At 40.4% G+C, this 16,104-nt stretch overlaps 2 long non-coding RNA genes across 3 annotated transcripts; one reads left to right on the forward strand and one right to left on the reverse strand.

Annotated features, from left to right (window-relative positions):
- Positions 1-13,087: 13,087 nt before the first annotated feature.
- LOC120948831 (uncharacterized) lies at positions 13,088-13,807 on the forward strand. 2 transcript variants are annotated; one of them, XR_005750986.2, is made up of 3 exons: positions 13,088-13,432; positions 13,528-13,593; positions 13,664-13,807. It is a non-coding gene; the product is annotated as an uncharacterized LOC120948831 (long non-coding RNA). The 2 variants fall into 2 exon arrangements; XR_007451850.1 differs by having other exon boundaries at positions 13,528-13,807.
- Positions 13,808-14,428: 621 nt separating this feature from the next.
- LOC125906481 (uncharacterized) lies at positions 14,429-16,103 on the reverse strand. The gene is made up of 2 exons (XR_007451848.1): positions 15,246-16,103; positions 14,429-15,170 (listed from the first exon to the last, which is right to left on the reverse strand). It is a non-coding gene; the product is annotated as an uncharacterized LOC125906481 (long non-coding RNA).
- Between the last annotated feature and the right edge of the window lies 1 nt (position 16,104).

A 16,104-nucleotide genomic window follows, 5' to 3' on the forward strand; every position in this document is an offset into this window, starting at 1 on the left:
TTGTTATTGTCAATCGTGCCAAGCTGATTGCCCAAAGAACAGTCTGAATTGCCTTCTATGGCGGTCTTTAAGTTAGGTAAGTTAGCCACTTGTTCTTCCACGTCGTTTAAAGGCCTTTGATGGAACGGCCCGCCACCAGTAGCCAACAACGACGATTAATTTATTCGAAGCTTTTTTTCACCGCAGATTTGTAATCAAACCATACCTGTAAAACTTTCTTTTGCACCTTTCATTTTTTTCATTTTTTTAACTATAATTTTAACTATAATATAATCAATACCTGTAACCCAAACCTCTTGACATCGAACATTAAAAGCAAAATGTATAGAAGTATTGTTGCTCTTTTCATCTTACCCGCTTCCACGTTGCACCCGTTCTTATAAGCGGTCCAAGGTCGTAAATATGCTCGGCCATTTCTTCCCAAAAAGCGGTCTGGTCACTCTAGGGATGTCGGGGACATCTTCCAACTTGTCGACCATTTGTTGGTACTGCGTTCTGGTTGTGCGGGCATCTTTGTTATTCTTAAAAGTGTATGCAGTATTAGATGAGATTATTACATATGCATATTCTTTTGGTTATTCAAGCAGGCACTGAAGAAGTTGCTGGAATCCATTGCTCTTGAACGCAAACCGGGTGCGCGAGCGCTTCATCTTTTGACTACCATCGAAGAACAACAGAGGAAGGAAATAGCATCAGCTTCTCTTAACCCAAAACAATGGCACGTTTCCAGTATCTCCAGCATATCGCCTTTTGTATGGATATGGCGGTATACATATTTCTGCTGTTTTGTATTTCTCTGACCGACACAACACAATAACGCATAATCTGAGATTGGCGCCTTTCCGTGGCAAAAAGCTAATAAAAAGCAGTTTGACAGTTTTGGATTTCCGTCTCTGTTTCATAATACATATCTTGGCAGTGTGCTTGTGAGGCTGGAAATAGACGAACCAAGATCGTCGTGGTACCGCGAAAATCGCTTATGACTTGAGTTGTCAATTCTGTTATAAAATCTGACGGATAAGCGAGAAAATCGTGGTTCGTGTATGCAACCATCCGAGCTCCAGATGACAATTGAATGCGGCTTGTGGTTGTGGTTATGGTTGGGAATTATTGTATACGTTCCGATATTAAGGAATTATATCACAGATTAAAATTAGAACAAACACATTTGAAAACCTCCTGAAATGAGCCGTCAACAAAAAATTACCGCTTTGCGATTATACCTCTATTTTTAGAGATCAAAGCATCCTAAGAATCCTTTATTGTGCTTTGGTAAGGCCTATTCTTGAATATGCAAGTATCATCTGGAATCCTCCCACTATTGATGGCTGTTCGAGAATTGAAAGCATTCAGCGCCTCTTTACCAGGATTGCCTTTCGTCGTTTGTTCGGTGCTGCCTCACTACCTCCCTATGAAACGCGATTGCAGTTATTCAATCTTCACTCCTTAAGCTTCCGCCGCCAAGTGTTTCAGGCTTGTTTTATTGGTGGCTTATTACTTTCTGCTACTGATGCTCCTGATTTACTCTCGTCCATCTCGCTGTATGTTCCCTCTCGTTCTCTTCGTCCACGTGATCCTCTGTCAATTGAAACACGTCATACTCTTTATACTTTCAATGACCCTCTTCTGTCCTGTTTCAGGTTGTTTAACCACTTTTACTATCTCTTTGATTTCGACTCCTTTCTTAACTCTTTCCGTAACCGTATTTTTTCTTCTAATTCCCTTTAATTATTCTCCTTAGTTTTCTATTACTCTCTTTTTTTTTGTTTTTGTTAAGTTTATGATAGTCTCTACGCTCTACTCTTGTTTTTTTTCTTTTCTTTTTTGCTAGGTCAAGACTAGGTTAGTTAGGCTTAGTTTTTCATGAATTTTTTTTGTTTATTTGTTAGTATTAAATTAGTTTTAAGTCTATTATATTTAGCCTTGATGGCGGATATTGTATGAAATAAATGAAATGAAATGAAATGAAATGAAATTAACCAATGCATGGTCCAATTTTATAATAATGTATATGGTTTCGCTCCGTCGCCCTCTACCTCTTAGAGAATGGGCGCGCCTCATGCTTCTCGAAAGAAATAACCAAGCTAGTCGATTAGTTGAAACTATTCTACAAGAAGAGTTGGACAACATAATAATTAACTTTATGATGATGTCCAGAAACGACATCATCTGTATACTAGAGCAAATCGGACCAGCGATTCAAAATATGGATAGAAATATGTGCCCGAGTGTATCAGCCAAAGATAAACTCATAGTTACTTTAGGATATGTGGCCACAGGAGATCAGTACATATCTCTTGAATATCATTTTCGGGTGAGTATTACATACTTTATAAAACCAACATTCTCCATTAATCTTTATCTGTTTTCAGCTTTCAGCTCAAATAATCGGTAAATTCATTCCCGAGGTGTGTGATTGTGTAATCGAATTTCTTGGGGAATATGTTAAGGTAATAAACAATGGTTAATTTTTGGAATTATTCTTATTATTTAAGTATTTTTATCATTGCTATGTATTTATCTATACATATACTTCAGGTTCATTAGGTTCAATTATCTGGAGATACTGTGTAAGTCTTACAGGGTTTCACACTTTATCTCAAGACCGCGGGACCCCTTCCCGAATCTGTCTTAGCCAAAGCCAAGATTGCGGTGTGATGCTTGAAATCGTTGATGATACCTGAAAACGTTGATGATACCTGAATTCATCGGATGCAATGCTGTATCTGCGGCACATTTCTCGAAACACACTGGTCCGCGCCGAGGACATGCGGTCGAATATTTTTTTACACGGATAACTTTTGTATACACCAGTCTATTAGAAACACTCAATTATCCTTTTCGTTTTTTACCAAAAAAAGACAATTTAATAAAATGAGTGAATGCACACTCTTAAAAAATTTTGCCGAATCTCGGTTATTTTTTGCCGAGATCTGCACAACTGAGATCTCGGCAAAGATCTCGGTTAAATTTCTGTTGCCGACATCTCGATTAATGTCATTTTGTTTTGACGTTTACGTTTAACCGAGATTTTCGGTTAGAGCAAATCGAGATTTCGGCTAAATAAAAAAACATTTTATTTTTATTTTAGTGATTTTATTTGCGTATCAAATGGGTTTTTTTGATGTGATGGAAAGCGTTGGGACAGGCGCCGATTCAACCGCCGGTTGGGGCACAGCGTTTGGATGTGGTACCGGTACAGGAAAATGAGCCGGACAAGGAGCGAGCACTGGTACAGGCACGGTTCTGTAAAGCGGGCAGAGTGAAACAAGTCTGAGTGAACCCTTTTTAGATTTCTTGTGATCGAGTGTTGATACTTACCTCGTGTAGGTGACCGGAAATGAATCCTGGAAGTCTGTACGGTCTGGCAAAGGTTGAACCAACCGGATTAGGTTCCACATCTGATCCTTAAATAAGGACTGCTCCGAGCGACGCTCTGAAGAGCACCGGTTGCGTGCGCTGATGGAGTTTCCTAGCCCCAACCCCGCTCCATACCTGTGCTCGATCGCACGCAACTGATTCTCGTTTTTTTCACGCTGAGAGACTCATTTTCACTTTTTTTTACATTTTTTATTTTACATCACAACATCACTCCGAAAAGTTTTCGTTTCATTAGCACGAGATTATCAGAATGGCGAATGACAGATAGAATACCGAGCCTCGGCTAATCCAAGTAGTAAAGCTGAAATCTCGGTTATTTTGACGGATTATCTCGGTGTCAGCAGTGTTACAGGGTTTCACACTTTATCTCAAGACCGCGGGACCCCTTCCCGAATCTGTCTTAGTCAAAGCCAAGACTGCGGTATGATGCTTGGCAAAGGTTATCCGTGTAAAAAAATATTCGACCGCATGTCCTCGGCGCGGACCAGTGTGTTTCGAGAAATGTGCCGCAGATTCAGCATTGCATCCGATGAATTCAGGTATCATCAACGTTTTCAGGTATCATCAACGATTTCAAGCATCATACCGCAATCTTGGCTTTGGCTAAGACAGATTCGGGAAGGGGTCCCGCGGTCTTGAGATAAAGTGTGAAACCCTGTAACGTATGTTCTCGGCATGTTGTGTTGCCGAGTTTCGGTTCAAATTTTTATTGAACTGATATCTCAGTTTTAAATGGTACTGATTTTCGGCTACTGTGTTTTTTCAACTGACATATCAGCAAGAATCGAAAGAGCCGACGGATTTCGGTAGTTTTTTTAACCGAGGTCGTGAAATATTTTTAACTGCGCATATTTGTTTAATTAAAATATTTACAAGTGTTAAGAAAGTAGTTTGAACTGTTTAAATAATCTTTTTTGGTAAAAACACGAAAAAATAATTAACTGTTTTCAGTACACTGTACACTGTACATATACACAAAGGTTATCCGTGTAAAAAAATATTCGACCGCATGTCCTCGGCGCGGGCCAGTGTGTTTCGAGAAATGTGCCGCAGATTCAGCATTGCACCCGATGAATTCAGGTATCATCAACGTTTTCAAGCATCATACCGCAGTCTTGGCTTTGGCTAAGACAGATTCGGGAAGGGGTCCCGCGGTCTTGAGATAAAGTGTGAAACCCTGTAAAGAGATGGCATTTGCTCAGCTCAACTGAGTTAATACATGTAACTTCATGTTGAGCTGAGCATATGTCATCTGTTTAAAACTTACACAGTATCATCTACAGAAAATTTACTACAAAGTCCTAGCATTGCTAATTGTTTGGTTTAAAATTGTTCGCCCGGTATTTGTTTATAATTCCTGATTGGCAAAGGGTGTTTAGATTTACCTATATTGTCCCTCAGTACTACGTAATAAGATTTATCTAGTTTTTATCTATCCAAGCCTGTATATTTAAGAGTGTAATTTTCTTTTTTTTAATTGAACATTGCATTCTGCAAATTCTTTTCTTCTGCGAGACTGTTTGGATGCAATACATGTTTGGATGGCAAAATTGGCAATTAGATAATATTGGGCAAAATGTTTACAGAATGTGGATTTCATCAGCTTTAACTTTCAATCATTTATTAGTTCTAGTTATTAGTGCTATTGGTTAAATATTTAAATAATTAAACTTACGCTGAATATTTACTTATTCAAAATTGATAGTTAATTCATTTTCTTGTTTTGTACTTTATATCACATTAAATTCATAAACAGCCTTCATAATATATACCAAAAAAACATGTTTGTTTTTTTTCTTATTAGAGCTTTAAGCCCTGCAACCAAAACTTTGTTGGAATCTGTCGTCCTCTTCGTCAGCAACCATGCGCCGTATGCGCATTTCAATTGTACGTTGGTGTTCGGGGGTCCAATTTTTCGCGGTCTGACGAATACCATTATAAAAATCACTGACGTACTCTGCTGATCTATTAGATTATTTGTCGTCTGTCCTACCGTCCGCAATGTTTCCATCATCTCTTCGTTAAATGCATTGTTACTATCTTTCAAACGCCTTTTTCGGTTCTTTAATGTTTGGTTCTGCGGAGTAGATGGACGAGCTGCACACCTCAGCGAAGCGGCGCGGCATTCGACTTGGCAAAGCTTGCGGAGAGTATCCACTATACATTATTGAGCTCTGCGGCTGTTCACGTGGTGACGGTCCGGCGATAGTTGTGAAATCATTCGACAGTTCTGAACGTGACGATGATCCATTAGACGGTCCTGGATAACGTTCCGACAATAGTTGTGAATTCATGCGACAGTTCTTAACGTGACAGCGATCCACCAGACGATCCCGAAAGTGGCTACCCTTCACGCGATGTACCAGAATGTGGGAATTCCGCTTCGGACAACCCAAGTTGAGGGTCATTATATCCTAACACCTCAATTTCCAAAACAGCATCCTGAAACACAAGAACATAATTAGACATTATGTTGTCACAATTAACTACAATTTAATTTATTATTTTACAGTAGAACGTCGATTATCCGGGCAGCTCGGGACCGGACGAATGCCGGTTAACCGATTTGCACGGATAATGGTCCAAGAAATGTCACATTGATATAAAAATTATAAAATTCAATAGGTTTGTGAATAATTAACTTTGAATCAATCGATTAATCGTTAGTATAATATTATTTGAATCAATAATTACAGGTTTAACAACTGTTCATGAACAAAATTGAATTTAGAAAATACCGCTAGACACTACAGAGCTGCTAAACAAACTGGTTGCTCAATTGAGTATCGCTGCAAATGTTTGCTGTACGTTTGAACAGCTGTCACATTTGTGCGCACGGTTAAGCCGCCCGCCGGTTAATCCACCCCCGGATAATCGACGTTCTACTGTACTTCTTTTTACAGCTTCAGTATCGGGCAATAAGATAGGGCGTTTTTTCATCGCACCGCGCACTTGTTTTACCACGTTACTTATGTGTGTGTGTGTGTGTGTGTGTGTGTGTGTGTGTGTGTGTTTGTGTGTGTGTGTGTGTTTGTGTGTGTGTGTTTGTGTGTGTGTGTGTGTGTGTGTGTGTGTGTGTGTGTGTGTGTGTGTGTGTGTGTGTGTGTGTGTGTGTGTGTATGTATGTGTGTGTGTGTGTGTGTGTGTGTGTGTGTGTGTGTGTGTGTGTGTGTGTGTGTGTGTGTGTGTGTGTGTGTGTGTGTGTGTGTGTGTGTGTTTGTGTGTGTGTGTGTGTGTGTGTGTGTGTGTGTGTGTGTGTGTGTCTGTGTGTGTGTGTGTGTGTGTGTGTGTGTGTGTGTGTGTGTGTGTGTGTGTGTGTGTGTGTGTGTGTGTGTGTGTGTGTGTGTGTGTGTGTGTGTGTGTGTGTGTGTGTGTGTGTGTGTGTGTGTGTGTGTGTGTGTGTGTGTGTGTGTGTGTGTGTGTGTGTGTGTGTGTGTGTGTGTGGGTGGGTGGGTTGGTGGGTGAGTGGGTTGGTGGGTGAGTGTAGTAGAAAGAGAATGTGATTTTTAAAGTGTATTGGCGAGTGCGCGGGTTTGGGTCTGAAGAAACGTACCTTGACATGATGTCACATTGAGTTGAAAGTATTCTAATAATGTGTGTTATCATGTGAAACAGCGTGCGTTTACACTTGGATAAAAGCTAAAGTTTGCATCGACAGCAGGGCTTGTTCCTCGGACGAAAACGCAGGTGTGCAGTTTGATGAATGTGCATGCGACAGCGATGCGAAATGGAAACGCGCACAATAGCAATGAACTCGGCATTCCCTCACAGGTGTTTTTCCAGTGCACGCCATTGAAAGGCCTGCGTGCATCTCTGCGTTGAACCTCGTGTGTGCATGGGAAACTTTAAGTGTGCATTGAGCAAGCGCGCAGGTGTTCTTTTCAATGAGCGTTTTGTTTGATGAGCGCGGCAGTATCCTGTTCTCGATTTTGATGGGTAGACGCTTACTCGCGTACTCATTGATAGTTTTTATCCATACGCTTTTTTCGCTGCTCTACAACGATGTAATTCATCGCGTATAGAAGCAATGTTAGTACAAATGGGTCGAGGTAAACATTGTACCGATTATCAGCGCCATATTATAAAGCGAATGGCGGCTGCTGGCATTAAACGCAAAACGATCGAGTTCGTGATGAAACGATCGCGCACTTTTGTGGCAAACGCGCTTCGGACAACCGAAACGTGCTTGGACAACCGAAACGCGCTTGGACAACCGAAACGCGCAAGTCACCCGGACGTCCTCGGAAGACCATGGCGAAAGAAGACCGTAAGATTGTTAATATATCGAAGAAACACTGATCGCGAGGGCAGTGGTCCTGCTAATTAAAACAAAAACCTAACCCAAATACAAAAAAAACTACTAACAACTCTATTCGAAACGACATACTTGTGACACCAACACACACACCAATACACACTCAAACATACACACACACATACACACACACATGCACACACACACACAAACACAAACACATACAACCCACACATAAACCTGTCCCAACGGGTGCATGGTGCGTTGAAAAAAAAGGCCCTATCTTATTGTCCGGTACTCTACCCTCAACATCAGACGAATGGATGGACATTGTTCGAGGTTTTGAAGACAAATGGAACTTTTCTCATACGCTCGGGGCAATTGATGGCAAACTTGTTATGATCAAATATCCCCCACATAGTGGATCGGACTACTTTAATTATAAAAAGTTTTTTAGTATCGTTAGGAGTGGTTGACTCCAACTGCAATTTTATATATGCAGGCATTGGGTCGAAAGACAGAATTTCAGATTCAGAAATTCATTACTCTACAAAAAACTAGAACGCAACGAATTAGATTTTCAAATCCTACGCCTTTACATGAATCATCTCACATCCATGTCCCTTATATGGTTTTAGGAGATAATTCATTCCCATTAACACATTACTACCTTAGGCCTTTCAGTGGATTTACGGAAAGAGGATCTGCTGAGCGAATTTTTAACCAGCGACACTCTATCGCCAGGGGACCAGTAGAAACAGCATACGGGATTCATAGTGGGAATGCAAGAAGACAAGATATAAGACAATTTCTGCCAAATTGAGTTGAAGATAATTTTAATATGCGCAGTATAGATGCCAACAGATCTCGACCAAACATAGATATGATGCAAATCCGAATGTATATGGCAAATTTTCTACAACATAATTGAATTATCCACTACAACATAGTTGAATTGAATTTTATATCCACTGTTTAAAAATAAAATATGTTCTTCCTTCTAATATAAAACAAAAATGTTAAAATCTTGGGTACAAAATACAAACATAAAACATGTTTCAACTAAAAGACAAAAAAAAAGAAAAAGCAGTTGCACTTGTGTGAATATAGCCAGTGCGAACAAAGCTAGCATAGCTAGATTGGCAGATGAAAGCCCAATACCATATGTGGATTATAACATACCAGCAACTGGCCAAACTGGCAAAATATTTTTAGCACCGCATAAGTAAGAAATTAAGAAGGTAGTTACCTTAAGCTGTGCTTCATTGCAGTAAAACTTCATTCTTAATCGTAGCTGCTTGTACATAAAAATGTGCTGCATCAAGGGGTTTGTTTAAACCGATTTTTGAAATTGTTACTCAAGGCAATTAATCACGATAATTGGTTTGAATAAACTGTTGTTGGCCGTGTCACACTATCGATCGCACGCCAAACGCGAACTGCATAGTGCTTGTCGTGTGAGCAGACACGAGGTTGTGTAAGGAGCAACCGGTCGAGCAGGAGCACAGGTAGGACACGGTGGCGAGCGGCATAGTATTTAAGCTTGTATTGCGTCTATGATCGTTTTGGAATAAAAGAATGCAATTAGCCACTCACGCGCTCTTTCTATAGTAAACAATTATACTGCAGTTGACGAACCGAGCGTACCGGAAAAATACCGATTACGAGGATCATTCTGACTGCTGAGAGAAAGGCTCGAAAGCTCAAAATCGAGACAGAGCGGCATTCGAAGCAATTATTACGTATTATTACATTATTATCCTGCTATCTTGTTACGTGTCTAATAAAGAAACCAAAGATAACAAAGACATAACATAGACACACTTTTTAACGTCTAGCTACTTAAGTGCTTTAGTATAGTTTTAGAAATGTCTGAGATTAAATCATAATCACAAAACATTGCTCAGCATATACTTATGTTACACACATAGGGTGTAGTTCCAGCTAAAGGGAAGCAAAGCAGACATCGACTACCTATCACAAGAACCACACCACAAGATCATCGTAGTAATCTCCCATGGTTCTGCACTGACTACCAGCATCTACCCGAAGTGGAGCATCCGCCCGAAGACCACTGTCGTGGAACATCCGCTCGAAAATGACATCGTGAAGCATCGGCGCAATAGCCTTAGGCTCGATCTAGTTAGGACTAGGGAGTTTAAGTGCAAGCGCCTACACGTATGGTCCAAAACAGCCAAATTCATACAAAATCATGAACAATTCTGCGCCTATGCGTTCGTTAAACATGCGTGCGTATCATGTAACAGCATTTGTACTGCTTACCTGCCGTATGCCGCTGTGATACCAAGCGAGACGCATAGACAACGCATCAAAAGGATATGTGTAGCCGTGAGGAAACTTTTCTGTGTCTCTTTTGCCTTATCCTTGCCTTTAGAGCCTGATGGGTGAAGCATGCACACCTTTAGGGTACCTTCGGGGTATAAACCCTGTCCCTCTCATGTTAATGGTAAAGATCGAATCGTATGCCATAGGTTCTGCCTTCGGGCGTGGGCAGTCATTTGGATGCTCGCAGTCAGTTCAGATTTGTAACTCACCAGCGATAGACGTGTTAGGTTGATTAAGAAAAATATATTTTTTTTACAAGACTCAATGTGTTCCTCACATTACTAGGGTAAATGTACCAATAGTGGTGCAATTTGTAGTGGTACCGATGTGTTTTAATGGATTTAAAGTGTCAGAAGGACATTTTCTGAATATTTTAACACATAGCAATTGGAATATGTTTTATCTTCGCAATCACAACCATTTTTACCATGCAATACATCACATTTACGAAAAAATACAAATGCTTGTGACTGCTTCGTTGTACCTATGATGGTGGTATGGTTCTTACAGTCGTCTTATTGTGTTCCTATAGTGGTGGTAAACAAAGATGCATCAAAAACGGTGTAGAATATCAATGATACTTAGTTTTGAAGCTGTTTTTGTATGAATAGCAAGGATTACTGCCATAATATAGGTTTCTTGCGTAATTTGATCGTAAAAAATTTATAAATTTGATCGATGAAACTATTGACTAAAGTACTGCATCACACCTGTCGTCAACCTACACCCGGAAGAGTGTGCTTGATTTGAAGTCAATTTTTCATTCAGCCATATAAGCGAATTTTGGCCTGTTTTTGGTAAATTATCTACATAAAACTCATTTCTGTTGCTTATTTCAGTGAAAACAGTACGACATGTCAAAAATATCCGCGAAAACATCTAAAACGAACTGTTTTTATTGATTTTATAACTAGAACCAATATAAGAACATGCCTGTTTTGTGTACCTTTGAAGGCACTATGCTAAAAAACACTTAAAAATGCCTAAATATGGCCAAAAGGCGAATAATTTTAGTAAAACAATAACATTTCATAACAGTTATGTTGAAAACCTAGTAATTGCGTGGTTATGTGGTTATTTAGAATGTTAACAAAAAAACGAGTTTTTTCCTAAGGATTTTGGAAAAATGTTGACACATTTCACAAAATAATGAATTTTTCGGTCACTTAGTAACAAAATGGCCCCATTTTAGTTTTAAACCCTTTGTAAAAGGCTAAAGAACATTTCACACTAACGTAAATAAATTAATTACTTGTAATTTGCCGTATGAACCAAATTTTAGTGCAATACCACCACTATTGGTACTACCACCACTATAGGTGCATTTACCGTAAATGGAAAATTAAGGAACAACAGGAAACAAAACAACGAAAAGAATTTTAAAGACAGGCACACCATTTTTCACATGCCTTGATACCAATCCTTATGAACAATATTTACGGATACGTTATAACATTTGCAAGCATGTAAGTACGCAGATCTTTTCAACTTTCATAGCCTTTCCTAGGATTTGTTCAAGCCTCTTTATCGAGTCATCCATCCAATTGTCGGAAGATAATGTTTGGCTTAATGATTGTCGAAAAAGATTACTTACGGTATTCATGGTGTTTCCACTATCATATGCAAACCATGACGGCTCAACAATTTCGTTCGCTCCTAAAAATAATAAAATCACGATTAACATCTTACGCGAATCGTGTAGATTTGAACTGCGGATCGGATCACATCCGCGCACGGTCTATCATTTATGTAGACATCTCTATCGATCTTGAATTAATAAATAGAGGGCGAAAAGGCTTTTTCCCTCTCTTCATTACCAGCAATTTATTACAACGGCTTCGGTAATTATTAGCAGCAAAAATCCTCGAAAGAAAAGGAAACTTTATCCGAAAACTATTCGCGACGAAACAGTAGCAAATAATCATTCCTCAAGCTGTTTAATACATAAATTAGTTGAAAAAAGCATATTTTTTCAAAAACCGTTTGTTTATCAGATTAGAAAGATCCAAGTTGCAGTCTAACCGTAGCAATAGACGATGCGCAATCTCAGATTGCGCATATATTTATCTGTGAAACGGATCGGTTTGATATATGTGGTGATCAGCGCCATCTGCACATCAGATGCCGCAATCTCAACGTCGCTGTCATATTCACCACCTTAAGTGGACATCACCTTGTGGTATAGAGTAAGTTGAGTTGACAGATATTAGACCAGTTTAGTGCAGGACGAACGAGGAAGCAGCGATCGGATGCGCCGATCGCTCGTTCACTTCTCTCGCAACCATCCGCCGATTCGGATCGATTAATACGTTGTTAATTAGTTGTGAATAATAAAGATAAGCTCCGACTAAAAGCTTACAATATATTTATCTGTCAAAAAATATGTATATATCTCGGACATATAATCTTGAAAATTTATGCGCAATCTTGGCGCAATCTGAAATTGTATGGAAATGACGTTTATAGCTCAGGGTTGGCTACGCGAAATGACATATGTTTTGATAAAACGAATATATGCGCAATCTGAGATTGCGCATCGTGTATTAATACGGTAAGGGATATGAAAGTGACAGCTCTACAGCCCAACCGACATTGTCACGTTGCAACCGGTTTTTTGTGTCTTGAATAAGTGTTCTGTATAATGCGGTCAAATCGTTCTCGATAGCAGAACTACCCAACCAGCATTATCGCGCGATTTTTATGTGTATCTATCATTTTTCTCATTCTAACATTCACAAAATTTTTCATTCTGCCTCGCTCTTCTGGGTGTTGGTCTGTATTTGCTTGCGACTTGGCTGTGTCGCATCAACGATTCGCATGTTTCATTTAGCTCATCCCTTTCCATCGTTGGAGAGAAACTCTTGCGTCTCGCTTTTCTGGGACTTGTCCAAATTCGCTTGCTACACCAATCGTTCACGCAAGCGTTCTCCTCTCGCCCGCTCTTTGTATCATTGTACAGGTACTCCCCGATATACGCTATCAATGCGTACCGGAGGCAATAGCGTATCTCGAATATACAATAGCGAAAGTCGAATTTCGAGGTTTTCAGTCAAATTATAACTAATATCCGTATAACTACGCATGAAGTGGTAGGTTTTAGCCACGTAATTAGTTATTTGATCTAATTTCAACTGAATTTTTCAATTTTATACCATTTGAAATGGTTTTTAATATTCAACCAAAAGGGAATTTATTTTGCATTTGACATTCGATTTCTAAAATTAGTACGACTTGTTCAAAGAACCGTCAAATTTAGAAAAAAAGCGTATAGCGAAATCGTGTATATCGAGTATGGCGTATATCGGGGAATACCTGTATAGCCACACGAGGAAGGCGCTGCTTCGCGTTCACATGAAAATGTGGTAGTGTGAAATCAAGTTTGCAAGCGGTAGGACGCGTCGGTGTGTGTCCGTTTTTTCTCTCGTGAAACCAGTACGGAAAAACTATTTGGTAAGTACAGTTTTTAATAAAGGGTTATATCAATCTTTATCAAACTGAATTGTATTGATAATTGTGATATAAAATCAATTTCGTTTTTTTTAAAGAAATCGTAACACACGCACGAACGGAAGTGAGCACGGACCACAACAGAAGCAATATTCAATTGGTTGGTAAGTATTGTGCTTGACGTTAAATTGAACAGCTGTTGGCAAAATAGTTAATATTTCCTTCTATCCCTAGGAGTGCCGAAAACAGAACAGGAGAGGAAAGAAGGCAGGAACGATCCGATCCTCCAACGTGCTAGCGCCTGGTAGAGGAGAAGCGGCAGGAAGGTAGAGACGAACATCCAGCTCGCTAGTGCAGCACGTGGGAGCAGCAAGAGGGAAGCAAGCAGGACGCGTACACACCATTCGACGAAGGCAAAGCTGGAGGAAAGGAAGAACGAGGAGAGAAGGCTGGCAAAACGGGTACGTGTGTATCCCGCACCGGTTTTAGGCAGTGTGAATTGTGTGAGTATGTAAATATGTATGTGCGAGTAAGAAGGTAAAATAAAGAGCGTAAGCATGTGCAGAATGGACAAAAGAGAGTAAGAGTCTTTGTAGGGAGAATGGAGAGAATGAAAGAAATTGAACAATAATGTAGTATACAGAAACTAGATGTATGATACACGCTGTCGCACCGTTGCAGAGAAGTGCTCTTTAGTGCTGCTAATGAGCACGATTTGAGAACGTTTTGAGCCCGTTTTTTCTCATACAAAATTTAAAAATGTCGCGCGATAATGTCGGTTGGGTATACCCCGGTACCAAAATCCATGCGACTTTTCGCTAACGGATTGATTAAATGGCGCCCGATTAGACGATCCGATAGAAGCACTTTTCAGGCTTAACGGATTGAGCGAGATACACCGTCGCGGCGACACGATACATGTTGCATACATGTGTACTACATTTCAAGAGCCCCCCCTCGCTTTTTTCGGATAGCAATGAGTTCAAACACACTTACGAATCCGTTGTTCAATATTTTTTTTATTTTCTACTTTCTTTTTCTAAGCACATTCTTTCATTCATACACACACCCTCCCCACTGGTATTTTTCGAAGTATTTTTTTTTCTTCTTGAAAAACAAAAAAACTAACGCACACAAGGAGACCCACGGGAGAGTGCGAAACGACAAAGAAGAGAAAACAAACACACACCTTCTCCTCCCCATGGTGTTTTTCGCAAGGTGATCCCGTAAGAGAACGCGAACGCAAAAACACACACACACGCATGCTGGCTAGCACACAAACACACACCTCACTCCTCCCCCCCCTCGTGTTTCCCCCCCACCCCCTTTTGATTCCGTAGGAGATCGCGAAACAGCAAAAAACACACTCACAACCACGTACGCATGCAAGCACACATACACACACATACACATACACCTACCCCTCCCCCTCTCTTGGTGTTTTTCACAAGGTGATCCCGTAGGATCTCGTTAAGCGAAGCGGCAAAAACACACACAGCCACGCACGCAGGCATGCACACACACACACACACACACACAGATGCGCGCGTGCACGCACGCACGAACGCACGAGGGAGCGTAAATGAAGAACGTATCGAACCTACGTTGCCGGTCTCCCCCTCCCGTGTTCTCGTTCTCCGACAAGGCTGAGGTGTACACGTTTGTGCGTGTACCTTTGCCGTCCCTCCTCTCCTTCCTCATCCGTTGACCGTTCGTTGTAAGCTGGAGGATGAGTTCAGCGCTGTTGAAGAAATGAAAGTTAAGAATAAGATTACTCACTCTTTTTTGGTATGCTTTGTGTGTTATCATAACTTACCTTATTGCAAACAAAATCCGGAATGAAGCTCCTCGTTTAGAATATTCCGCATTCGATCACATCCTCGACGATGCTCGACGCCATCAGTGGATGAAAGCAGGAAAAGAAACAAAGAAAAGCATCAGTCACCATCAGCATCATCTTACTCTCACACTTTTACATCGGTTGACGATTCTTACCTTTTCAAATTCACCAAAACAAACAGGCATGGAACCAAATCCAGAACACCAAAATCACGCACGATTTCTGGAGCAAACCGACACATCCTCCCCCTCCAATTGTTTGCCACAGACTGACGTGTGTGTGAGCAGCAATGTTCTTGAAGCGGTGAGCAACGGTAAAGCACACACAAGAAGAAGCGAGACGGCTATACGAGTAGCGACTTACGCCGCCGCACAGACGGCGCGCGTCATAATTTTATGCGCGAAAATCTTAAAATTCAAGTTATTCATGACAAATTGAGTCGACATTTTCATACTCTGACGAACTTTTACGAAAGATATGTAAAAACTTAATGTAGTGCAATTAAATTTAGTGCAATATCATTAGCAGAACATAACATTTTGATATTTGTTTGTAAATTCAGATCCTAAGAGCTACTACTTTTTTGAACAATAAGTGTAGCAACACAAATTTTGTCTGAGTCCAGAACAGCAACAGGGAAGATGTCGTACCCTGAGTGTGGAGATGTGTGTGTGTATGTGGTGAACGTTGCCGCGTCAAGCGTGCTGTAGGATACAATGCGTGTAGGAGGGGGTAAAATCGCTTGGCTCATTGAAAATACAGGCAAAGTTGGCGCGAAGAAAACGCAACACTACGGATTGTATGGAAAATGTTGCGCGTTCAATCCGATTGCCAT

Source organism: Anopheles coluzzii, chromosome 2, assembly GCF_943734685.1.
Source record: "Anopheles coluzzii chromosome 2, AcolN3, whole genome shotgun sequence".
Classification (NCBI taxonomy): Eukaryota; Metazoa; Arthropoda; class Insecta; order Diptera; family Culicidae; genus Anopheles; species Anopheles coluzzii.